General features: G+C 45.5%; 1 protein-coding gene across 1 annotated transcript in view; it reads right to left on the reverse strand.

Moving 5' to 3' along the window:
• KAZN (kazrin, periplakin interacting protein) overlaps positions 1-16,797 on the reverse strand; it is a 232,924-nt gene that overhangs the window by 172,587 nt on the left and 43,540 nt on the right. The gene's annotated exons all lie outside the window — the stretch shown is intronic.

Below are 16,797 nucleotides of genomic sequence, written 5' to 3' on the forward strand. Positions count from 1 at the left end.
ATGCTTGCTTACCATTTCACCCTCTCTGTTTCTCTCTCAATGCCTATGAAAGGAAGCAACCTCTCCGCCTGGCCCCAATCTCTTCCAAAACCCCTTCAGGTCTTCCTCGTTTACTAGGGGATTTCCCTTTTCTTTTTTCTTCTTCTTTGGTATTTATGTATAATTCTACTGCATACCCTCCAACACTTCTCCAATGAAAATAGGGACATCCTAAGGAAAAGCAGGACATTCCGGGATCAAAGCAGAAACCGGGAAAGATTCTGTAAATCCGGGATTGTCCCTGCAAAACAGGGACACTTTGAAGGTCTGCTATTGCACACAGGATGAGGTTGATCAGCTTCGAGTTAAAAGAAGGACCAGGCTCTTATTCATTGGTTGAAAGGATCTGCAATGAGATGATTTCTTGTTCAACTACAGGGATAGCTAGCCTGTAATTGTTGGTCTACAACTCCTATGACACACTGTGCTGCCTGGGACTGATCCTTTTGGCTTACTGATAATTCTGCTTGTTCCATGCTTAGAAAGCACGGGGACGAGTGGTTTTCTGACTGTCCCACTTCTTTCCATGGAAACCCCCCCAATCTCGACCATTGAATTGGAAGAAATGTCAATCTGTAGAAAACCAGAAAATCTGCAGGAAATTGTCAGGGGACATACACACACACATGAAAACACATAAAAACAATCACAGATCACTGGCTAACTGTAAGCAAAGCTTTGGTTTCTTGGATTGTCTGCGTAAGTCTGGAGATACAGGCATACTTTCAGCACATGTTTAAAAATTAATACTCAAGATACCTGCTGAATCTTTGTTGGAAGTGCATTCCACAGGACTGGTCCAATAAGACAGAAGGTTCAGTTCTGTGTTGACATCAGATGAGCCTCACCAACTCAGAGGGCAACAAGAGATACTCCTACAGATATTCCAGTGGTCAAGAAGGGGTTTAAAGACCATTTCGGAAGTCCTGAGGTCCAGAAACTTGTTCTTTCTTTCTGTTTAAACAAATGCTGGCATTCTTTGGGAGCTGAAGTCTTTGCCAGAAACATCATATTCTCAGCTTGGTGTAGAACTTCAGCAATGGGCATGCAGCCTTGGTGGACTAAGCAGTGAAGTAATTTTGGACTCTGGGCTTAATGGTCTTATGACAAGCCATTCAGGATGGCATAGAGAACCTCCTGCTCCTTCTGCAGATCAGGGCTATTGGCACCTGCCAAAGTGCAATGTGTTGATGGTGCTCTACTGCAAGTAACAGAACCCCCCACCCAACCACCACAATGCCAGCACTTTGCTCCAAGCGGCTGAAATTTCCACCAAAATTCAATATTGCTGGAAAGGGGGGCGGGGAGTTGTGCATCTGGCATTCCTAAATGGCCCTGCCTGCTCAACAAAATTAGAAAGAGAGGCTAATGGATCAAAGTGAGGCGATAATAAACGGCTATCAACCTACCTTCCTACATCAGCCTGAACTCCCTCTGGGGATAATTATAATTTTTTTGAAGCCAGGGACAGAGTATGGGATAGATACCAACACCATCTATTGGAGGGAGGGGAATACTCTGAGCAAATGACGGGTATTAGGATGTGATTAAGAGGTTTTTCGGGATCAGTGAGGTGTGAGGAGCAAAAATGTAAGTATTTTGCATCGATGAGGGAAGCTGAAAGCATAATGTCCCTGTTCTGCTAATGTTCTTTGAATAAAACAAGGTGCCCCCTGGCTAGATAATTAGTACGGAGAGAGAAAGCATAGGCTCTGTAGATCAAACAAACAAAATAAACACACAAAGGACTGTCCAGCAAACAAGGTTGTGGGTGCAGGTCGTCAACACATTTTGAAATCTTCCTGAGATGACATTCTATGTATATTGTGCTTGGGTTTGAAATTTAGAGGGTCTAGATCAGGGGTCCATGAGGCTTGTCTCACCAGCCCATAGCAACCCCTGCCGTCTCCACTGCTCTTACCTGCGTGGTGCCGCGCGGTGTGGCACGGGGACCGACTTCTGGGTTGATGGCGCCTGTGTGAATGCGCACGGGTACTCCTCTGACCTGGATGTGCGCCAGAAATAGCGTGTGTGCATGCGTGTGCAACGGAGAAGAGCCCGTGTGCATGCGCACACGCTACTTCCGGTGCACTTCCGGGCTCAGAGGAGCGCTGGAAATAGCATGTGTGCATGCGCACAGGCACTCCTCCAACCCGGAAGAGCGTGCATGCCCGACGGACAGAGCGTTGACCGGCCCATCCTCAGATAAGGTTGCCAACCTCTGGTCTAGATGCTACCTTCACCTGGCTTGGGCAGGCCTCTCTTAGCCACAGTTTTCTACTTGCACAATAGGAATGGCCCACCTCACTGTTTCTATACAGCAGGGAACATTAGACATCTGCAAGAGCTTCACTGGGGAGCCAGTGTGGTGTAGTGGTTAAGAGCAGTAGTCTCATAATCTGGTGAACCGGGTTTGCGTCTCCGCTCCTCCACATGCAGCTGCTGGGTGACCTTGGGCCAGTCCCACAGAGTGTTTGTTGTGGGGGAGGAAGGGAAAGGAGAATGTTAGCCGCTTTGAGACTCCTTAAAGGGAGTAAAAGGCGGGATATCAAATCCAAACTACTTCAAAACTCGTCCCCCTCACATAGGCATACTACCCTCGCTAACCTCTGCACCAAAAGCCAAAGTTCCAGCGTTATGTCTCTTCAAGGATATTACGTTTGCTCAAAACACACCTCCTTCATGAGGGGAAGGCGAAAAATGAATGTGGGCGCTGAACACAGGCAAGGAAGTTTCCCTGCTTTGCTAAATCCATAGAGTAGGAACCCTCCAGGAGACCCTCCCCAGTTGACACCTCTCATTCCTCCATTCCTGTCAAAGGCAAGTGCTAAGCAGATAAGGGAAGCTCGGCTCCATCAGGCCAGTGGCCCATCTGTTCTTCATCTCCTAGTGTCCCACCAGATGCTTGTGGGAGACCCACAAGCAGCCCCTGAGCAAAAGAGCACTCTCCTTCTCTATGGTTTCCATCAACTGGCATCCATAAGCGTTGCACTGACCATAGAGGCAGGGCAGAGCATAGCCATCGTGGCTAGCAGCCATTGATAGCTGTATCCTCCACTGATATCCCCTGTCCTAAGCACCCTTCTCTGTCATAGGTCAGCATCCAATCCCTCCATTAAAGTAAAGGTAAAGGGACCCCTGACTGTTAGGTCCAGTCGTGGATGACTCTGGGGTTGCGGCGATCATCTCGCTTTATTTGCCAAGGGAGCTGGCGCACTTCTGGCGAACCAGAGCAGCACACGGAAACGCCGTTTACCTTCCTGCCAGAGCAGTACCTATTTATCTACTTGCACTTTGATGTGCTTTCGAACTGCTAGATTGGCAGGAGCAGGGACCGAGCAACGGCGCCACCCACATCCCAATCCCTCCATTAGGGATTTACAAATGTGACACATTTTGGTCTCTTCCTGTTCCTCATTTTTAAGGTGGTTTTGTTCTTCAGAGCCACTGATTTTAGAGAGAAGATACAGAAGCTATCTTAAACCGAAGTTGTATAGTGTACACGATTTTGCTCTATATACTCTCCCGCTGAGAATGCAAAATCAAAATTACATCCTGTTTCCGTGGGTCTCAGAGAAATGGACTATATCCATCATTCATCCTCAAGATGCCCCACCTGCAGATGGAGAGATCAGTCTCTCTCATTCCATGCCTGTTTCGCACGTGCCCAATCCCGTCCCAATTTTCATTGATTTTGTTTAATAAAAAAAATAAAGCACATATACTCACAGAGGCAGAGGATACACATACAGAGGCACACATACTCACAGAGGGTGCGGGTGGCGCTGTGGTCTAAATCACAGAGCCTAGGGCTTGCCGATCAGAAGGTCGGCGGTTCAAATCCCCGCGACGGGGTGAGCTCCCATTGTTCAGTCCCTGCTCCTGCCCACCTAGCAGTTCGAAAGCATGTCAAAGTGAAAGTAGATAAATACTCAGGTACCACTCTGGCGGGAAGGTAAATGGTGTTTCTGTGCACTGCTCTGGTTCGCCAGAAGCGGCTTAGTCATGCTGGCCACATGACCCGGAAGCTGTCTGCGGATAAACGCCGGCTCCCTCAGCCTATAGAGCTAGATGACAGCACAACCCCAGAGTCATCTGCGACTGGACCTAACGGTCAGGGGTACCTTTATCTTTTTACTCACAGAGGCTATGTATATTATGCACATGTTATAAACATTCTGTGTTTAAATACATTCTTTTGTACCTGTATCGATGCCTTCCCCCGCCCTAAGCTAGCATTTCACCTCCCAAAAAAGCACACATTTTAAATGCATCTCTGAACCAAAACTGTGTTGTAACATTGGGAGAAGTGTGAGATCTGACGGCAGTGTTCCAAATCCACAGAACCGTCTGGGGCCAGCAAATTAGTTTGCTTTGCTTTAAAATGTGGACTAAACAAATTTCTCATCCATCCGTACTCTTAGCAAGTTCAACTCACAGCGCCTTGTTTTCCAACAGTTGATTCTGGCAAGGAAACCTAACATATAGCTCGCTAAACTAACAATAGTTGGATCACAAGCGGGTGGGAGGGAGAGCGAAGAAGAGAAACTGAAAAATTGCTACCAACCCCATCCCTGTGCATTAGGCAGCTACTGGAAAGGCAGCTGAAAGTGAGAAGGGAGGTGTGACTACATCCTATCTGGAAGACAGGGGTACAATTTCTTTAAAGACTTGAAACGTGGGCACATGCAAATGGCATTTACTGCTACTTTCATTATTTGCATCTTAATTACATGGGTGCGAGCCATCATTAAACACACCAATGTGTACTTGGGAAGAGATCGATGTATCATTTTTAACTGTGAAAGCAGAGATGATCTCCGTGTGTTTGCTAATCCATAGCTCACAGCAAGGCAGTGAGATTCAGTTGGAATGGGGGAAAGAGTGATGCCAGGAAAGAGGGTGGTTCTAACCACCTTTTACTTTCCAGCACGTCCTTTGCATGCCAGAAACCTCAGAGTCAACCCTGATGTCTCCAACTGCCTCGATCCCAATGGATCCTTGCTTCGTTACAGCAAAGCCAGCCCCCGCCAATCTGTGGCCTGACCAGGAGCTTGGCCCAACATTAGCTTAGCTCAGAGGTGGAGAACCAGTATTCTATGAACACAAGAGGTTCATAACGGTAAAGCCACTGCTTGACGCAACCATGTAACCAAACCTCTTTCTAATATATTAAAATTAGAAAGTTGGCCGGGCCAACCCAATGGAGCTGGAGATCAGAAAGTTCAGAACAGACAAGAGAAAGCCCTGCTCCACAAAGCTCCAACTGTGGAGTCACTGAAGGCAGTGACAGCCACCAAGTTGGGTGCCTTTAAAGGAGAATTGAGTAAATCAAAGCCAAACGATATGGCTGTCAATGGCCAATAGCCTTGATTGCTTGGTTCCCTGTTGTCAGAAGTACTATGCCTCTGAATACCAGTTGCTGAATACAAGTGTGGAGAAGGCTGTTGCATTCAAATCTTGCTTGTGGGCCTCCCATTGGCATCTGCTTGGCCACTGTGAGAACAGAGTGCTGGACCACATCCAAACAGGCTTTCTTCTGTTCTTACGTTAGAAGTGGGAGGATGGGGAAGGATCCCTCCCCCCTGCTTCTTCACTATCCTTGTCCACTTTCCTCGGCGCTGTAAACACTTCAAAGTCCAAACAAACATGCTTTGATTTTTATTTTTTTTAGAAGCATAAGATACGAAAGGATTTTCCATTAAAGCGTTTTTTTAAAAAAATGTTCATAGCATTTGGAAAAGCCAACGGATCCTCTCTTTCCTCTCTCGCACTTTGTTCTCTTATCTCACGAAGACACGCAGCGTCTCCAGAGTCTTGAGGAAATTAAAGGTTGTGTTCATTAAAGAGAGAAGACTCTCCACATTCCCGGGCGACACACTCAAGGCCGCGTTCAGGCTGCCATTCGGCAGGATTCCGCCTTGATCTCCAAATCTGTATATATGCCAGCACCGACACTATTTACAGATGCACCTTTTATTTTTACTTTTTGCAATATGCGACCTAACACTGGAATTTTGAGCTGTACAGTGCGATGTCGGTGTGTGTGAGTGTGTGGAATGGAGTTGTGGACATCTCAGGAGCATACAGCACTATTAAGAGTGTGTCTCCCCAGTTCAACAGAGAAGCCGTGCTTCAACAGGACAATGTCCTCCACCCCAGCTGAGGGCAACAGACTAGCTTAGGGGACAAACATCTCTGTCCTCCAACACCTCACCGCTGCTCCCTTCCATCTGCCACTTGAGGCACCTGCCTCATTTTGCCTTATGGTAGGACTAGCCCAATATGTCCCTTTTTCTGAATTCAAATAATAAACAAAACAAATTTAAACATATGAGATTTTTTTTTTAAGTGCAACACTTACCATCTTTACTCAGAAGGAAGTCACACTTATTCCCAGCAACCGCATTTAAGACTGCGAACAAAGTTATGTCCTTTGCTGTTGAACATAGCCTTTATGATATCCCCTTGGTACCCTTCAACATACTATATCTAGCAATGGATCAGACTGTGTCGTTCAGGACTGGTTTTTACAATCAGTTGGTATATTCAATCAGTTGCTGGCCACTTTGGAGTATTTCCAAATAGGAAAGCGGGTTATAAATTATTTGAAATCAAAACACATCTTACTAAATTTATTCTGTGGGTACTGGAGAAAAGTTAATTCCTCCTCTTCTTTTTTCAGCTCAGATTTATTTGTTTATCATCCCCATCTCCTTCCTCATGTGGATTTGACTGCCGTTCCCACAGATTTCTTAGTATCAAGCCCACAGCACATTACGCTTAAATTGATGCAATTTCTCTGCCATTACGGTGGAACATAAACAGCCTGTGTTGGTTTTTTTTAGGTAACATCAGCCCTGAACGTTTATCTGGTGCTTTAAGACAGAGAGAGAAAGCGAATTTAAATGCAAGCAAATGGGACATTAATAATCCCAAGAGAGTTCCTGCAGCTCCTTATATATTCAGCCGCTTTTCCTGTCATGGCAGCAACAAAACGCATATATGCGGCACGCTTTGAACGACGAGACACTAAAAGCTCAATACGTCTGAAAAGCTGTTCTTTGTTGACTGAACACAACATTCCTGCACAGAGACCAGAGTTTCATCAACATGCAGGTAGGATTAAGAAGTTTGTAACAGGCCGGGGGTGAGAGGGACAAATCCTTGGGAGAGAAAGAAGAAATGCTGAACTGTCCCAATGCAGAAGAGGTCAAGGCTCCTCCTACATCTTTAACAATTGCAAGGAAGATAGAATTTTGGGATGCCTCCTGAAATCAAGGAAATCAATGCCTGCTGAAATTCCCGCTTCTACGTAACTGAAAAGGTGTTCTTTTGCATCGTGCCACTCTTAATAAAGATGGTTCCCCATTTCAAGAGCACAAACCTATGTGGCATAATGGTTAGAGCCAGGAGACCAGGGTTCAAATTCCTACTCAATTGTGAAGCTCACTGGGTGACCTTGGGCCGGTTACTGTTTTTTAGCCTGTCCTAAGTGGCTTAGTCATGCTGGCCACATGACCTGGAAGCTGTATGCCGGCTCCCTCTGTCAGTAAAGCAAGATGAGCGCAGCAACTCCAGAATTGTCCGCGACTGGACCAAACGGTCATGGGTCCCTTTATCTTTACCTTTGTGGGACACGGGTGGCACTGTGGGTTAAACCACAGAGCCTAGGGCTTGCCAATCAGAAGGTCAGCGGTTCGAATCCCCGCAACGGGGTGAGCTCCCATTGCTCGGTCCCTGCTCCTGCCAACCTAGCAGTTCAAAAGCACATCAAAGTGCAAGTAGATAAATAGGTACCATTCCAGTGGGAAGGTAAACGGCATTTCCGTGCGCTGCTCTGGTTAACCAGAAGCAGCTTAGTCATGCTGCCCACATGACCCGGAAGCTGTATGCCGGCTCCCTTGGCCAGTAAAGAGAGATGAGCGCTGCAACCCCAAAGTTGGCCACGACTGGACCTAATGGTCAGGGGTCCCTTTACCTTTACCTCTCCCTCCACAGGGTTGCTGTGAGGATGAAAATGCAAGAGGAGATGCATGGAAATCATTTTGAGCTCCTTGGAAGATAAAAGGTGGTATGTAAATGCAACATATAAAATAAAAATAAATAAAAGATGTCCCTCTGAATCCAATAGGACTGACTTCCTGGTAAAGTGTGTGCAGGACTGCAGGGCCGTTGTTCAGTGATAGAGCATCTGCTTTCATTGTTCAGTTCATCTGCTTTCCATGTGGCTCGTTCCAGGTTTAATTGCTGACATGCCCAAGTAGAGCTCGGAATACCTCTTCTCTGAAACTCCAAAACTCTGCCAGTCCATGTAGACAATACTGAGCTACATGGTCTGACTCCATAGAACTTAGCAATGCTTGCTGATCCTTGTTAATAGAGGGGAAAGGATAGGAAAAGAGCAGCGATTCCTAAAACCCGGAGAGAGTTGTCAGTTTGATGTTGAGAATTAAAAGATTTTTGTGAGCCCAGCTGTACAGCACATTGCCTGCTTTCTCTAGATTCCAGGGCTCCTGGCTTCACCCTCATCTAGTTAGCCTTGACATGCAGTGGGCATTTTCTGCCCCATCCAAGAATCAGATACACCCCTTCCAAAAGTACAACTAATGGATTTGTTGTTGTTGTTGATTGCTGTGCAAACCACTTGGTGACTATCTGCAGTGAAAAGCAGTCCATAAATACAGGAAGTTATAATATGGCAAGAGCCATACCAACCTTAGCAACAAAGGTGTGTGTGTGTGAGAATGAAGACATGAATGCAACGGGAGAGTGAAAAGCCACGAATGAACCAGGCAAACAAGAGTGCTCTGGGCAAAATTAAGAAGTTTAACAACGCCAGCATATGAGAATTCCTACGGCACAAGTTCTGTTTCAAGAACAGGGCTGGGTATTCTGGGGAGGAATTAGAATGAGAAGTATGGGCACCAAGGAGGATATCAACAAACTGGAACATGGGCAGAGGTGGGTGACCAAGCTGGACAATGGTCTGTAAACGAAGCCTTTTGAGAAAGTTGTGTATGTTTAGCAGAGGAGCCTGAGAGGTGACGTAATAGCCCTCTTCAAATATCTAAAGGGCTGGCATGCGGATGATGGACCAAGCTCGTTTCCTGCTGCTCCAGAGGGTAGGACTTGAACCAATGGCCTCAAACTTTATAGTTGGAAAGGAGATTTTGACTAAACATTAGGAAGAACAGTGGAACAGACCACCTCTGAGGTTGGTGAACTCTTCTTCACCAGAGGTTTTTAAACAGAGGTTGGATAGCCATCTGTCAGGGACTCTCTAGTTGTGATTCCTGTACTGCAAGGGGTTGGACTAGATGGCCCTTAGGGATCCCTTTCAACTCTACAACTCTCTGGGAAGCATCCTTAAATGGGGTAGGACAAACTATTTCGACGTGGATAGTTCTTCCTTTTCCACAATGTGTATACATTCCCTTTTTATGTCGCCTGGCTGATGGCAGTGATGGAGCACCTAATAAAAATAGCAAGTAAACAATAAAATAAATAAATAGGTATTTATGCATGTAGTTGTTGTTTTTTAAATGGAGTGGCTCCAAATTTAATTTCAGGGAGAAGGAGCAGGCCTCAGACGCTTCTGAAATGGAGGGCTAGAGCTTGGAACTCAGAATAAAAAGCAACCCAGCTCTATTTACAAAGTACTTGTGATTGATGAATCGAGAGGCTTCCTGTTTAAACTTGATATAGGGCATAAACTGTTTATATTTAAAAAAAGGAAAGAAAGTAACAGAGTGGAATGACCAGTGCTGGCATTAGCTAACCACTAGGAGTCTTGGTTCAGGTCCAGAAATAAAGACCATTATATAAACCCCACCCCCTTCCCAAAAGTATCTCTGTGTCTCATTCTCATGTCAGAGTTGAAGGTCAAACGGCAAACATTATCTTTGCAGATTTCCCATCCAGAGAGTCTGTATTTAGCATCGTTATGTTAATGTCATTTAACCAGAAGTAATTATGTTAATGCCGGTGGTTTTTTTAAAAAAAGATAACAATAATAAATATAAATAAAAAGCCTGCTCCCAAGAGCCATTTGCAAGGCAACACATGGGGGGGGGGAATGAAAATCAGATCACAAGGGTGACTTAGAATTCATGACCCTGGAGAAAACTATTGTGGGAAGAATTCCCTCCGACTTGACTTTCTGAATTCTCAAAGGACAGGGAGGGCTGGTCCACGCTTACAGCAGAAGGAGAGTGTCCAGATCAAGGGAAGTAATAGTACCACTCTATTCTACCTTGGTCAGACCACACCTGGAGTCCTGTGTCCAGTTCTGGGCACCACAATTTAAGAAGAGTATTAACAAGCTGGAACATGTGTAGAGGAAGGTGACCAAGGTGACCAAAGGCCTGGAAACCAAGCCTAAAGAGGAATAGAAGAAGAAGAAGAAGAAGAAGAAGAAGAAGAAGAAGAAGAAGAAGAAGAAGAGTAGTAGTAGTAGTAGTAGTAGTAGTAGTAGTTTGGATTTGATATCCCACTTTATCACTACCCGATGGAGTCTCAAAGCGGCTAACATTCTCCTTTCCCTTCCGCCCCCACAACAAACACTCTGCGAGGTGAGTGGGGCTGAGAGACTTCAGAGAAGTGTGACTGGCCCAAGGTCACCCAGCAGCTGCATGTGGAGGAGCAGGGAAGCGAACCCGGTTCACCAGATTACGAGTCCACCACTCTTAACCACTACACCACACTGGCTCTTGAGGGAATTGGGTATGTTTAGCCACAATGACTATGCTCTGCCGTCAGAGGCAGCAACGCTTCTGAATACCAATTGCTGGAAACCACCAGAGGGAGAGTGCTCTTATGCTCGAATCCTGCTTTCTGGCTTCCCACAGGCATCTGGTTGGCCACTATGAAAGCAGGATGCTGATGGGCTGTTCTAGCTTGATCCAGCAGGGGTTTTCTTGTGCTCAAGTATTTTGGTCCCAAGTTATTGGGGTCATCATACCCTAATGCCAGCTCCTTGATATTTAGATCTAGGGTTCTGGACTACATGGTCCTTTGGTCTGGTCTGACAGGGCTCCTCTTAAAATAACCAACAGGTCAAGAAATGTAGTTTTCTCTCCACCCCACCTCAGCCCTATGTAGCACAGTCCACTTCTGAAAGAGACAAAAATCCTCAAAGGGAGTTATTAACACGGATCATTTTGCAGAAAGCAAATCCAGCAAACAAGATTATCTCTAATGAGCTTATCCGCCAGGAGAAAATAAAATAAAAAATAAATTACCAGAGCTGTGGCGAGAGGTACATTTAGAAGGTAATTAAGAAGGCGAAAAAGCAGATGTGGAAAAGGATGCCCTGGACTGGGCGTATGTGCGTGTTTGGGGAGGCGGCGATTACATCAGCTCTCCCTCTTATTCTCAAGGAAGAAAAATGGAAATATTTTGTTAATGTGAGTCTCCAAAAACTCTGCTGACTATTATCATTAACGCTTAAAGCAGGGTCTTTTTTTAGAAAATAAATAAATTGGTTGATAACCATTAAAAATCCATGCACTAGATCAAAGCACAGATATTTATAAGCTGGCTTGCTGCCTGCGGTGCGTAAGAATCACTGCCAGATGGACTGGCTGAGTAGTTTTTCAAAAGCTGGCTGTTCTCATAGGCAGTCAATGAGCCAGAAGGCCATGTGGACAGGTAGACCTGGTTATTTATTTCTCCCTCCTCCCTCTCTCAATATTATCTTCACAACAACCCTGTGGGGTAAATTAAGCTGAAGGGCAGTGACTGGCCCAAGGTTAATCAGTGAGAGCTCCGTGGCCAAGTGGTGGGTTTAACCCGGGTCTCCCAAGCTTCTTAAAAAAAAAAAAAGTTACCGTCTATTTCGCTCTATAAGATGCACCAGACCATAAGACGCACCTAGTTTTTAGAGGAGGAAAACAAGAAAAAAAATATTCTGAATCCCAGAAGCCAGAACAGCAAGAGGGATTGCTGCTTTCGTTGCGCAGCGATCCCTCTTGCTGTTCTGGCTTCTGGGATAGCTGTGCAGCCTGCATTCGCTCCATAAGATGCACACACATTTCCCCTTACTTTTTAGGAGGGGAAAAGTGCATCTTCTAGAGCGAAAAATACGGTATATGGCTTTTCAGATTAAAATTTTACAGTCACACATCCAACATAAAAACAAGATTCTAAAGAATCTCTGGAACTTCCCTCCTTCCCTTTCTGGGTCCCATTGTTAATCCTTTCCTCCTGCATCTTTCAAGATAATCCAAATTTTTCACCTCTCCATTGTGTCCCAAATTTACCATTAAACTACAAGTGATATTCCAATCCTACTAACGATTTTAACTGTTTGCAATAGTTTTTATAAGATCAGTTATAAATTTTCCTCATTCCTTATTAAAATTTTGGCCTTCCTGATTTCTGATTCTTCAGGTCATTTTAGCCATTTTGGCATAATCCATCAACTTGATCCACCATTCTTCTCTGGTAGGGACTTTATCTTCTTTCCCAAGCTTCTAGTCCAACACCCTAACCACGACACCACACTGGTGTGACAGCATTGATAAACCACTTATTTATTTATTTTTAAAAAAGTGAATATAAAATTAATACAATTGTAGAGTTGTAAAGGCCCGTATAGTTAAAGCTATGGTTTTCCCAGTAGTGATGTATGGAAGTGAGAGCTGGACCACAAAGAAGGCTGATCACGGAAGAATTGATGCTTTTGAATTATGGTGCTGGAGGAGACTCTTGAGAGTCCCATGGACTGCAAGAAGATCAGACCTATCCATTCTGAAGGAAATCAGCCCTGAGTGCTCACTGGAAGGACAGATCGTGAAGCTGAGGCTCCAATACTTTGGCCACCTAATGAGAAGAGAAGACTCCCTGGAAAAGACCCTGATGTTGGGAAAGATGGAGGGCACAAGGAGAAGGGGACGACAGAGAATGAGATGGTTGGACAGTGTTCTCGAAGCTACCAGCATGAGTTTGACCAAACTGTGGGAGGCAGTGGAAGACAGGGGTGCCTGGCGTGCTCTGGTCTATGGGGTCACGAAGAGTCGGACACGACTAAACGACTAAACAACAACAAAGAATTGGAATGCATCCCAAGCGCTGTCTAGTCCAACCCCTTGCAAAGCATATAGTATGGAATTATTATTTTTTTTAAAAAAACCCCAATGACAATAAAAAACCAAAATTGCATTTAAATACCTATTGATGACAAACGTCACTATCGCGCCCTTGGGATTCCCTTGATGTCACAAGCCCTTCCCAGCCACAGCACCTCTCCTAAGGCCACACCCCTCACCAGCCTTGTTTCGCCTGCCCCTCGGGTGATTTTCCCTGGCTAGATTGCGTCCTTGCAGTCCGATAATGCTTCTTGCACAGAGAGCAGCGTGTGTGGAAACTAGTCTACAAAGGTAGAATTTGAATTCATTGTGCCACCTGCTTCTGCGCCTGGCCCTGCCCATCCCACCATGAGGCCCCTGGAATATCACCCCAACGGGAATGTGCAGCTCTTGGATGGGAAGAGGGTTCCCCACCTCTGCACCACAGCCGGCCCTTTCTCTTACAGATGCACTTTCGCTCTCTCTTCCTCGATCCCCCAGCCGAGCCATCCCTCAGGTAAGAGGAACTGACCTTGAACAAAACAGCTTTGTGAGGTTTGCCTGAAAAGTGGGACATAAGCACAATGAAGGAAGGAAGGAAAGGATGAATGAATGAGCCCTCTATCTTGGAACTGTTTCCTTCAGTCATAGGCTGCTCTGTTTTCTGCTGTGATTTTTCTGATGCCTGGATCTCTAGAATTGCTGGCAGGAATTAATATGCAGCTGTAGGAAGATCCTCACAGCAATCTCCGGTGGTCATTGCCCCTACGGACAAAGCTTTGGCGGCGCCCTGTTTCTCTTGGCGCCTGATCAAGCACGGCTGCTCTCTCAGAGGAATTTTCCATGATCCGGCAGGCAAGAGGCTTTGAGGATAATCCAGCTCATTTTGGGAGCGGGGAGGAGAGGAAAAACCCGACGCATTCTGACCACCTTCTGCCGACATCGCCCCAGTTGCTAAGACGATGGAAGAGTCAAGCACACCTCCGTCTACAGCATGCAAAGGTCTCCCTACGGAAAAGCCAGAGTCGCCTAAGCTAAGGTCCCAATCCTATGCACAGTTACTTAAGAAAAGCCTGGCTGGATCAGACCAAGGGCTGTCAGCTGGAAGACGGAGCAAGCTTGTTTTCTGCTGCTCCAGAGGGTAAGACCCAAACCAACAGATTCACATGGCAAGGAAGAAGATTCTGACTAAACACCAGGAAGAACTTACCGACAGTAAGAACCGTCCACCAGTGGAAAAGAATCCCTGGGAAGATGGTGGACATCTGTCAGGGGTTCTTCAGCTGTGATTCCTGCACTGCAGAGGGTTGGACTAGATATCCCTTGGGGTTCTTTCCAATGCTACAATTCTATGCTTCTGAGGGCCCAACTAGCTAAGCACTCCAGGGGCGTAGCAGGGGTTGCGATGTCCGGGGCAGGGCAAGTGTTATTTATATATATATATATATATATATATATATATATATATATATATATATATATCGTCGAAACGTCGCACAGACACCCCGACTCTTACACGGGAAGACACCCGAAGACACCAAAACCTGCATTCCTGTACCCGTGAAAATCTACGAAAGCAAATATATATATATATATATATATATATATATATATATATATATATATATATGCAGGTTTTGGTGTCTTCGGGTGTCTTCCCGTGTAAGAGTCGGGGTGTCTGTGCGACGTTTCGACGAGGTCTCACTCGTCATCTTCAGGCTGGTGCTTTCGGCTTCTTGTTACTGGAACAGAGCAGAATCTGGTGTTTGAGTTCCTATAAATACTGTTGAGGGGTGTGGTGTATAGCCTCCAACGTTCTGGGCAGAGAGGAAGTTCCTAGATTAGTGTGCCTCTTCTTCTTTTGTTCCTTAATTACTTGAGGGATATCTTGAGTGATTTCATGAGTGATATTATGAATACCACTGGGTGGGTCATTAAGTGTAGATTAGTTGCTAAAGCTTTTGTGTCTTGACCTCTTGAGCTTGTGAAGAGTTTTTCTGAGAAGATGGCTGTGCTGCATTTAGTTGTGCTCTGGCTTGGCTTCGTGTATAGGGGCGAGCTGTGGTTTTGTGCCTTGTGCCAGCCAGATCTGTGTAGGGATTGCAGGGGGGTGCAGCATCCGGAGGTGCCACTATAGTTTGGCTACTGGATGGAGTCTGTAATATGTCTGTGGAGAGGGTCTGGGTTTGGGTCTGGTGTGGTTGATTGGTGACGGCGTTCTGTGTGCCTCTGGTTCTGGTGTCGGTTTTTGTGGGGAGGGCTAATTTCCAGATGTCTGGCAGGCGGGACGTGTCGTCACGCTTGTTCATGTTGTGAGGGTGTTTCTCTATCTCGATGGCTTCCATGATTATTCTCTTGTGGTGATGTTCCATGTTAAAGAGCAATTTGGAATCTGCAAAATTAATTTCGTGTCCTGTTTCTTTCATGTGTTGGAAAAGAGAGGAAGTTTTTTCTTCTTTTTTGACGGCATTCTTGTGTTCTGCGATACGTGCATTTATTCGTCTGTTTGTTTGTCCAATGTACGTGGCTGGGCAGACTTTGCAGGGTATTTCATAGACCCCTTGGTTTTCCAGCTGGATTTTGTCTTTTGGGTTTCTGAGGATATTGGCTATTTTTTGGTTGGTGCAGAAGGCTGTTTTGATATTGTGTTTATGGAGGATTTTGCTGATTTTGTCTGTAGTGCCCTTGATATAAGGAAGGAGGGCCATGCCATTGTTTTCTTCTGTGTCTTGGTTTTTGGGGGGTGTTTCTTTTTGGATTAGCTTCGTAACCCTGTTTTTCTGGTATCCATTGGCGAAAGAAGAAAAAACTTCCTCTCTTTTCCAACACATGAAAGAAACAGGACACGAAATTAATTTTGCAGATTCCAAATTGCTCTTTAACATGGAACATCACCACAAGAGAATAATCATGGAAGCCATCGAGATAGAGAAACACCCTCACAACATGAACAAGCGTGACGACACGTCCCGCCTGCCAGACATCTGGAAATTAGCCCTCCCCACAAAAACCGACACCAGAACCAGAGGCACACAGAACGCCGTCACCAATCAACCACACCAGACCCAAACCCAGACCCTCTCCACAGACATATTACAGACTCCATCCAGTAGCCAAACTATAGTGGCACTTCCGGATGCTGCACCCCCCTGCAATCCCTACACAGATCTGGCTGGCACAAGGCACAAAACCACAGCTCGCCCCTATACACGAAGCCAAGCCAGAGCACAACTAAATGCAGCACAGCCATCTTCTCAGAAAAACTCTTCACAAGCTCAAGAGGTCAAGACACAAAAGCTTTAGCAACTAATCTACACTTAATGACCCACCCAGTGGTATTCATAATATCACTCATGAAATCACTCAAGATATCCCTCAAGTAATTAAGGAACAAAAGAAGAAGAGGCACACTAATCTAGGAACTTCCTCTCTGCCCAAAACGTTGGAGGCTATACACCACACCCCTCAACAGTATTTATAGGAACTCAAACACCAGATTCTGCTCTGTTCCAGTAACAAGAAGCCGAAAGCACCAGCCTGAAGATGACGAGTGAGACCTCGTCGAAACGTCGCACAGACACCCCGACTCTTACACGGGAAGACACCCGAAGACACCAAAACCTGCATTCCTGTACCCGTGAAAATCTACGAAAGCAAATATATATATATATATATATATATATATATA

The sequence above is a fragment of the Podarcis vaucheri genome (assembly GCF_965113315.1).
Source record: "Podarcis vaucheri genome assembly, chromosome: 7".
Taxonomy (NCBI): domain Eukaryota; kingdom Metazoa; phylum Chordata; class Lepidosauria; order Squamata; family Lacertidae; genus Podarcis; species Podarcis vaucheri.